Source organism: Conger conger, chromosome 7 (assembly GCF_963514075.1).
Source record: "Conger conger chromosome 7, fConCon1.1, whole genome shotgun sequence".
In the NCBI taxonomy this organism is placed as follows: Eukaryota; Metazoa; Chordata; class Actinopteri; order Anguilliformes; family Congridae; genus Conger; species Conger conger.
This window is the reverse complement of record NC_083766.1, coordinates 8,690,266-8,699,742: the sequence shown is the minus strand read 5'-3', so window position 1 is coordinate 8,699,742 and position 9,477 is coordinate 8,690,266. Positions and strand designations below refer to the sequence as shown.

Sequence of the window (9,477 nt, the reverse complement as noted above, 5' to 3'; positions counted from 1 at the left end):
ACCAAAACATGGTATGACTGTACAATAATTCAAGCTCATTGGTTGAAAATTGGTTCTAATTGCCACAGCCAATGGCGTTTCAACATCAGCATGTTCACGAAGAAGGGGGAGGGATAAACAGTGTTGTGGTTTGAAGGTGTTTGTTGCTGCAATTCCTCTCTTGACCATCCACAATGACCTGTTCTACCTTTAAATCTAGTGACAAAGGATGAGCTATCGCCTGGCTGTTATTGCCCGACAATTGCATGCACTTAATTGCTACACAGAACGTTAGTGATATATGAGTCTCAGCTTTTTCTTAATTTGCACTCGTTGTAAGTTGCTCTGGATATAAACATCAGCTGAGTACCTATAATGTCAGGTAGAGACATTTTGATGTGGTATTTGAAAATGCTAACTGTACAGTACAGCTTTTTTTTGGAGGGGGGAAGAGGGATTTTCCGGCTTTTCTTCTCATTTGGAATTTTACTGTCACATCCACATCCACTCAAGAGGCACTGCAGCTGATGCAGTTGCTCTCATTGACTATTTCCCCACACTACACACCACACAGTGAATTAAAAGAGAGCCATATTCAGTTGGAGGAGAGGCACATAGCTGACTAATGACCAGTAAATTAAGGGTGACTGGCGAGTAGCAATGTTCAGCCCCTCTGGGAATCAAACCTGAGTCAAAATTAGTGCTGTTCCCAAACGCAGAATTGCCAGTCTCTATTTACAGATAAAATCCTCAAAGTCCCCACTTCTTTCCAGTCTTGTTCGCCTAAAATCAATGAATAAGGAGCTCTGACTTTACCCACTGCAAAGGAAAATAAAAAATAAAATAAAATAAAATAAATAATAATAATAAAAATATATATTCCAAACTTTTAAGCAGCATGGAGGACATTCATCTCGGGCCTGTCTTTGTTGTTCAGGTAGTTGCTTAGATTTCTGGTTTGGAAAAGCAATGGTGGAACATTAGTCCCTGTGCTTTTCAAGAGAGGCTGGTTTCTGAGGAAGAATCTTGGAGCACTTGCGATGCATTGAAAACGCAAACTTACATCTGCTCGGAGATGGGGAGCTGCGGTTTCTATGGCGATGGCAATTTAAGCCATCGCGGAGATCGACCCAAGAAGGCATTGACATCGCGGAGTAAAGATTTTTATTCTATTTTATCGTTTTTCATGAGTTGCCGGGGCACCTTGGCTCTCATCTCATCTTCTGAAAGGAGACGCAGCTCTTTTCCAAACACTGGCAGGCAGAGAGGCACGTCCTCGAGTCTCCCATTAAGACCCTGCCTTCACCTGCTCTCTGTTTCTGCCGGATGAGTCACATGCAGGCGATCACAATCAGAATCTCATTTCTGTGCTCCCATTGATTGAGCCCACCAGCTCTTCTGGCAATACTTTTACTGACACGTACTCACGCCGGTCTTGATTACTTCTCTTTGAGGTTTCTTGAGCAGCCGCGATTCCACCGCGAATCTACCTGGCGAAGCCTGAGCAAAGTGCTTTATGTTTCCAGCGTAAAAATGAAATAAATAAATAATGACTAAACTTGGTTGTCATTTTCTGTTCCGGCGTCCATCTATTTTCACTCCTGGCAAGGCGAAGCTGTCCGTCACTGTCAATCTGGAAGCTAAGTGTGGAGTCAAAACAATGCCGCCGCCACAGCTGAAGCCATTGTGAATATTAGGGCCTCGGTAATCCAATCAACGCCGACAGCGGCAGGAACCGGGGAATGATCAAGTTGATAAAAGATGCAAGGCTGGCGTTTGGAGTTTTTTTTTCTATTAAACAAATGTAAAATAAAACACTTGCATCCTGAAGTTATGGCTAATGAGTAACGGCGCAGACCCACAGTGATAGCACGCATTGGCCCTTTCAAGGTCTGGCCCTTTCTAATAAAGGACTCAGTAGGGGAAGCTTACAATCTCAGTTATGTCATATTAACACAAAGCCCTATTCTAGTTCTGTCTTTTCCCGCTTTGTCTCTCCTCCCTCTCTCTCTCCCTCCCGGTCTATCTCTTATGCTCTGTCTCGGTCTCTTTCTCTTATACAAGACCACACGGCCAGTAAAGGAACTATGGAGTATGTTGTCTGCATTTTAGAGTGCACAGTGCTACAAGCCAGTATCAAGCCTCCGATAAGCTCATTAACACTCGGCAAAGGACTGTATACTAGCAATCATAGACGCATCCTGTGGCCTTTGTTCACTTCCCATTGAAGGCTGGCTTTTAAAACTGAATACAGATGATGAATTACATGGTAAATTAATGATGAGAAGATGTAAAGTGAATGAGTTCAAACTTTCATTCACTTTTCACCTTTTCAAACATAACGTTAAACTGCTGCTCAGGAAGGTAGGATCTCAATCAGCTAGGATGACTGCGTCTCTATAATGTCACCTGTTTTTTAAATGTAAGGGTCTGAATTAGCATGTATTAAGTTATTATGTCTACAAATGTTGGTGTGTTTATGTTTTTAGTCTTTTCATATCTGTAATACGTGCCATTTCCTAAAATAAGAAATGACATATAACGTCACAAGCAATCAATATATACTAAATTAACGGAATATGCACTGTATTAGGTAGACCTTTGCACCAGCTTGTTAGTGCAAATATTTAATCACGCAAATCATGTGGCAGCAACTACACGGTCAGGAAGATCAGCTGTTTTTCAGACCAAATGTTTGAATTGGGAAGAAATGTGATTGCTTCACATACAACAGTCTCTATAGTTTGCAGAGAATGGTGCGAAAAACAAAAAACATCCAGTGAGTAGCAGTTACTAAAAATAAGTCTAATAAATACCTAATAAAGTGCCCACTGAGTGAATATAGATTTTGTACAGCTGGTGCGCTGGGGTGCCCCCCCCCCCCCCCCCCACACACACACACAGTTAAATTTTTAATGTCAGCTAGTCTAATTTAGGGCTGCTTCAATGTTAATGTCAAATTTCAGAAAATACGTAAATTGTATTGGAGAAAATCAACAAGGGTCTAATTCTGCATGCATGGGTTAAAAGCTACCCAGTGTATTGCAATAAACTACATCCTTCGATGCACATTTATTAATCCAGCTTATGAACTTGTGATTCGATAATTAAAAATCATTTTTGACCTCCAAACCTCTGGCAGAACAGTCAGCGTAAGGCGCTGGCATGCGCGTCGGCTGTTCTCTCACAAACCTACTGAACCGTGAGCCAGAGCATAGATGGGTAATTTATTTAGGCATGGCCGTGATAATGGTCAGATTTACTAAACAGAAGACGATTCCGTCGTGCTCCAAAGGCCCTGTCCGTACTCTATGTGGCGGTGAGATCATAGGAGGGCCGGTGGGATGGAAGAGAAATGATTACACTGTGGGTCTAAGGCAATCGCCGCGTACGCTCAACACGCCTGAAGAGTCTGCACTGAAAGGCCCTTCTTTGTTCCAGCACTTTCCTCCCTGCGCAGCTTGATCAGAAACAATGTGTAACGTCGTATCATGAGACATCGATTAGATAAAACTGCTAAAACGCCTTACCAATATTAAATGTGATTCCACAGGAATTGCTCGTTTCACCATCAAATATTAGACATGCATTATTTACCTAATTAAGCACATACGACTCCATAACAGTATTTAGAGTCAATTAAATTATTTATTAAGATAGCATTATGACTGCAGTGAAGGCAATACATTCTCATGCGGTTCCATGCTCACTAATTACAACAGCACAATCAGTTTAACCCTTTCCCAACCCTTTGCCCCCACCGCCCCAGGGAGCAATTTCCACCTCTTTCATACTAGTCCAATGAAAGTGCCAATATCTCCATCTACTTCACACACATACTTGAGGACTTAAATTAAAGAAGAGGCTTGTGCCATTCAGGGATTTCAGAAAGAACAATTTTATGTCCGAGCATGTACAGTGTACACAAAAATTAGAGTAGAATACAAATGACAAATTACAGGTATCTAGCTTTCTGAGTGAATGACCAACCCAGAACTACTTTATATTTGTGCAGAAATGCGATGTCAACTTCTGCACAAAATGTGGTAAAGATATCAAGAGGCATTCAAATTCCAAATGAGTTTCCACCAGATGTTCCCAAATCTCTCCAAATACAACACATCTGCATATTGTTTATCCAGACACATCAGAATCAGAAAAGCTTATTTTTCTATTAAAACAGATATTTTGATGCAAAATGTAAAGAGAATAAACTTTCACGTGTGTTTTATTCACATGTATGAGAGTATATTCTTATAAAGCATGCCCACAGTGACCAAAAAGCTCTCCAAAAATGATTACTCAACCTTCATCACATTTAAAATGGAAATTTATTTCAAAATGAGGTTAACCAGAGCCCAGTTAGCCAGTCCAATTACAGGTCTATCTATAGTCCAAATCCTGTAATTGTCTGTTACCACCTCATACAACATGGATGTGGGGTGGGATTGAACATAAAGCTATTTACACAAGTACAATATCGGAATATACACAGATCGAAAGCACTATTATGTCTGCTGTACCACCAAACTTCAACCCACAAACGCACAAAAAAAGCTGTCCTCTGATATTAATGTAATTTACAGTAGTGTATGCACAACAGCCAGATAAATACCCCCAGGATAAGATAAAAACATAGCTTTACAGCATATATAGCCTATCCCTGCGGTTAAAGTTCAGTGTCTTCTGCACAAATTTATGTTGGAAATCTGTTAAGTATAAAAAATACATTTATAGTACTTGAGGCTGTATATTAGTAGTGTGGGCTATAACATTGTAAGGATTACAGAGACAAGGCTTGAGGATTAGGATGGGGATGAATATAATATAGAGGGGTATAAACTTATTTGAAAGGACAGATGCGGGGGTGGGGGTGTGGCTGTTTATGCGAGAAAAAATCTTAATGTACAAGAGATTCCAGAAATTGACCAACTCATTCCAAGTGTGGATATTTGGATTAAGCTTATTGGGGAACAAGAAGAGGGTCTTAACATAGGAGTGTGTTACTGACCGCCAGCCTCAGACAGCAGTGTGAATACAATGCTCTTTAAAAATATGGGACTATTACCATGGGAGACTTCAATGACCCAAATATTAACTGGAATTTGGTGACCAGAAAGAGAAAAAGTGAGGAGGAATGCGCAGTATAAATAATAGTCTGCAAAAAAATAAAATAATAAACTGTATAACATACTATTGAAAATGACAGCACTGAGAGTAATAAGGCTGAATATTGTAATGTGCATGTGTAATGTGTAATGTGCTAAGGTTAAAAGGTTAAAGGTTAAAAATAGCCAAAAGGCTATTTGAAAGGCAAATTTCACAATTTTCAAAATGCAATCCCAAACGTTTCTTTCAATACTGTAGTAAGAAAATGAAAATTAAACAGGAGGATAAGTGGATTGACAATAACAAAGGAGAACTGATGTATAAGAATAACGATATTGCCGATGCCTTAAAAGGCTACTTTATTGAAAGTTTTTCCAAAGAGTTTGCTCATAGGCTCAAAGGCATATTAAATACTCAGAATTTCTTAGCTGATATTGAAATAGGGGATAAAAAAATACTAGATAAATTACATAAACTAAAGGCAAACAAGGCAGAGAGTTAAGTGAGATCATTTTTAAACCACTGGCAAGTATTATTCGACAGTCTTTAGAAAGGGCAGGGCTTACTATATTGTATATTTAAATTTCCAAAATGTATTTGATGAAGTACTGCATGAAAAACTCATTATCAAAATGAGGATGGTAGGACTTACAGGTGCCATTTAAGAGTGGGTTCAGAACTGGCTTCGAGATAGAACACAAAGAGGGAGGGACCTTATCTGAGCAGGGTATTGTGGGAAGTGGAGTCCCACAGGGGTTGGTGCTGGGGCCACTGCTCTTCCTGATTTACATAAATTATATTAACGGAAGCATTTAAAGTACTTTAGTTAGAGTTGCAGATGATACAATACTAGAAGGTTTAGATAACAGGAATCTGCTAAATTAATGGAAGATTTAACCTGAATCCAGAAGTGGGTGGAAAACTGGCAAATGAAATTCAATTTATTTGGAAATATGTTACACCTGGCTCTTTTGAGCTAATTTGATCTGGTGCATTTATATACACTACACCATGTCCCATAATAATTACAGTCAGGCTCTGTGGAAATTATTCAGCCAGTTCTCAAGGGGAGAAAATAATGGTTGACCCGTTAAGTGCCAGAAGAACAAACAATACATTATTGTTTAAAATGATTAGAAAGTCCAATAGCATAGACTTGTGTGATGCAATGTATGAAAGGTGGAAGGCTGCCTGACAGCGGTTTGAGCACGATAGGAATGAATACATTATTGAATATATATCAGTGTGACGTCTGAAGCCGACACCAGGCCAGTAACATGTCTGTAGACAATCCAATAGCAATCTGTATCTGCAAATGTGGACCAGCTAATGGCCATATTGAATCCTTCTAAAAACACAAACAAAGCCTACCCAGGTAGAATTAACTGTTCTAATGCATGATTAAAAGGCTCCCTGCAGCCTTTCAGGGTGACTTATTGGGGAAGTTCCGCTACTGTGACATACTTCTTGTAAAAGATTTTTAAATCTCCAAAAAATGGATGCTGACTAAGCAATTACTGAGCAAGAAACACAAGGGATCGGGTTCTATGACAATTCCCACTGGTATGGTGTTGGGATTCACATGCATGTTCACTCACTCAACACTTTATTAGGAACACATGTACACCTACTTATTCATACAATTATCGAATAAGCCAACTGTGGGGCAGCAGTGCATGAAGATATGGGTCAGGAGCTTCAATTAATGTTCACACCAATCATCAGAATGACATTTTTTTTTTTTTAATTCAGTGATTTCGACCGTTGCATGATTGTTGGTGCCAGGCAGGCTGTTTTGAGTATTTTTGTAACTGCTGATCTCCTGGGATTTTCACAGCCAATAGTCTCTAGAGTTTACTCCGAATGGTACAGAAAAACAAAACACATCCAGTGAGCAGCAGTTCTGCAGGCAGAAACGCGTTGTTAACAGGAGAGCTCAGAGGAGAATTGCCAGACTGGTCAAAGCTGACAGGAAGGTGACAGTAAATAACCACACAATACAACAGTGGTATGCAGAAGAGCATCTCTGAACACACAATGTGTCAAACCTCTAAGTGGATAGGCTACGGCAGCAGAAGACTTCTAAAGTGTATATTCAAAATACGTTTGTATCTTTTTTTAAACACTTTCTCTAAATGTATATTACTAAAATCAGGTTATTGAGAGGTCAACTATTAAGTGATAATGGCAAAAATGATTAAATTACTCCAGATCAATATTCATCATTAATAATGTAAATAAAGGAAGAATTTGATTTGTGGCTATAAATGGACATCACAAAGGAAGCAATTCAGGAAGAACCTAAGGTGCATAACTGAAATAGTTTTATCCATTGCACATTTTCACAGAGCAACAAGGATATAATTGCACACAATACAGGCTGTTCAGATGCAAGAAATAAATAAAGAAAAGAAAACGGTAACATCAGTAGTCTATGTATTGCATTTTAATATGTTTTTAGCATATGTTACAAGAGCAAGAAGGAAGTGTGCCTACTGTAGTTAGATACCAAACACAACCGCTTTGGAGAATACAGCAGGCGATACCACACGAATTTACCTATACACGCACAGAAACGTATGTGGGATCAGCACGGATTTAACACACGATTCGAGAAGTGCGAAGTAAAAAAAAAAAAGCCAAAACGAAGCAAATGACGGCTTAAATCCTCCAATATATTATTGTGTTAGTACATATAGTGACCTCAGAAATACAATTACTTAACAGTGAATGTAGCCAACAGTTAGCTAAAATAAGTCTAACTAACAGTCCATTACGCCGGTGTTTCTTAGGCTATGCGAATGACAGAAGTGACGCACGGACGTGTACTTCCAGGAGTGAACTGCTGTTCATTTAGAACACATGATATTAGACTTTGACACATGACAAAAATAAGCGGCTAACTGCAAAGCTTTGGACATGTTTGAGCGCATTAAAGTTGTTCTTTCTCTCCATGTAACACGAAGGAAATCCTGATATACCCTGGCGACTTAATTAGATCCCCTATGGTTGCTTTCTCTGATGGGCGAAACAGCCATTCAGCACCTTTGTTTGAACACGCTGTTCAGTTTATACTCCGACGTGTCAATAACTGCGCAATTAATATCACCTCGCCCACTTATCTGAGGTGCGATTTGCGGAACCCCGTTGCTGTTAATCTCTCGCAAACATTTTATTTTATATAAGGTGAACGGTCAAACCCGGTCCTTTGGCTACCTGCAAAATCGGCACGGAAAATGCTGCCTTTGAATTGAGTACTTATCACAATAATCGTCCTGCAGAAGCATACTGTAACTGCATCATAAAGTGGAGCAAAACCACAGATTTTCAAACGGTAAAGGTAGAGACTTGTCCCTCCGGAGTAATTCTAAGAAAAGTACAACTGAACAGTAATTTGACAACTTACCTTCAAGCCATACGATTTATTAGCAAGTCCAAGTTGTTTTCTTCTTTTATATCCACAGCTTTCCGGAATTAAACGCCTTAATTAGCCGCGCAGTCTGCGATGTCCAGCAAGGCAGTGTAATTCACAAATAAACAAAACTTAACAGGCGTCACTAGGTTAATTGTAGGTCTCGACAGATGTTTAAAGCAAACGCGACAGAAATAGAATGGTCAGTTGAGATGAGTATTATTCCTAGAAATGCATCTCATTTTATCTGTTGTTTCATAGTAATCGCTGTTTTTGGCATCATACTAAACATTCTCCCAGCGGGAGAAATTATAAATTTTCAGCCTTTCTGCCTTGTTTCAGTGCACATCCATGCGCGGTCAGTTGTGCGCTCTCCCCCTTCAACGAATATGTGGGGGAGAAGCACTCATTATCAATAAAATTGTCCCAGGGTCCTGTGCACCAGCGCGCATTTACGCATGAAGCGACCACGAGCAGTTTCAGCACCGACTGACGGACAGCCACAGTTAATCCAGCAGGTGCAGAATAAAGGCGGGGCTAGGCACAATCCTCGCAGAGATGAGCTTTTACTGAGCAAGCACAGATGTCTTTTCATATGCATTCATGGATGGTAAAAGTGATTCTTGCAGGAGCCAGTTCAGTTAATCCGCAGTTACTGCAGAGTAGGCTCCCAGTCCACTGAACTAGCATAAGGATGGTGTTGTGCTCAACTATTCTCCTTACACTTTACTTACAATTTATGGTTCCTATTCAACAGAAGCATACATTTGATCAGTAAATCCATTTGTAAATGTATCCCGTGTTAATTATTTTAAAAGCATTGTACATAATTATGTATTAATGAAAGCCTTGGTGCTGTTTACTCATGTAAGCTCTGTATGTTTGAATGAACACTGTGCACAGTAAAATACTGTTTTACTAGTATTTTAACAGGGGGGCACTGTTTAGAGTGATAACAATAGCAAGACTTCTCTCTC

The 9,477-nt window shown here is 39.6% G+C and overlaps 1 protein-coding gene across 1 annotated transcript in view; it reads right to left on the bottom strand.

Moving 5' to 3' along the window:
* LOC133133031 (D(2)-like dopamine receptor) overlaps window positions 1-8,679 on the bottom strand; it is a 38,610-nt gene extending 29,931 nt beyond the window's left edge. The window contains exon 1 of the mRNA XM_061248974.1: window positions 8,495-8,679. The gene's annotated coding sequence lies outside the window, so the exon portion shown is untranslated. The remainder of the gene's footprint in view (window positions 1-8,494) is intronic.
* Window positions 8,680-9,477: the final 798 nt, after the last annotated feature.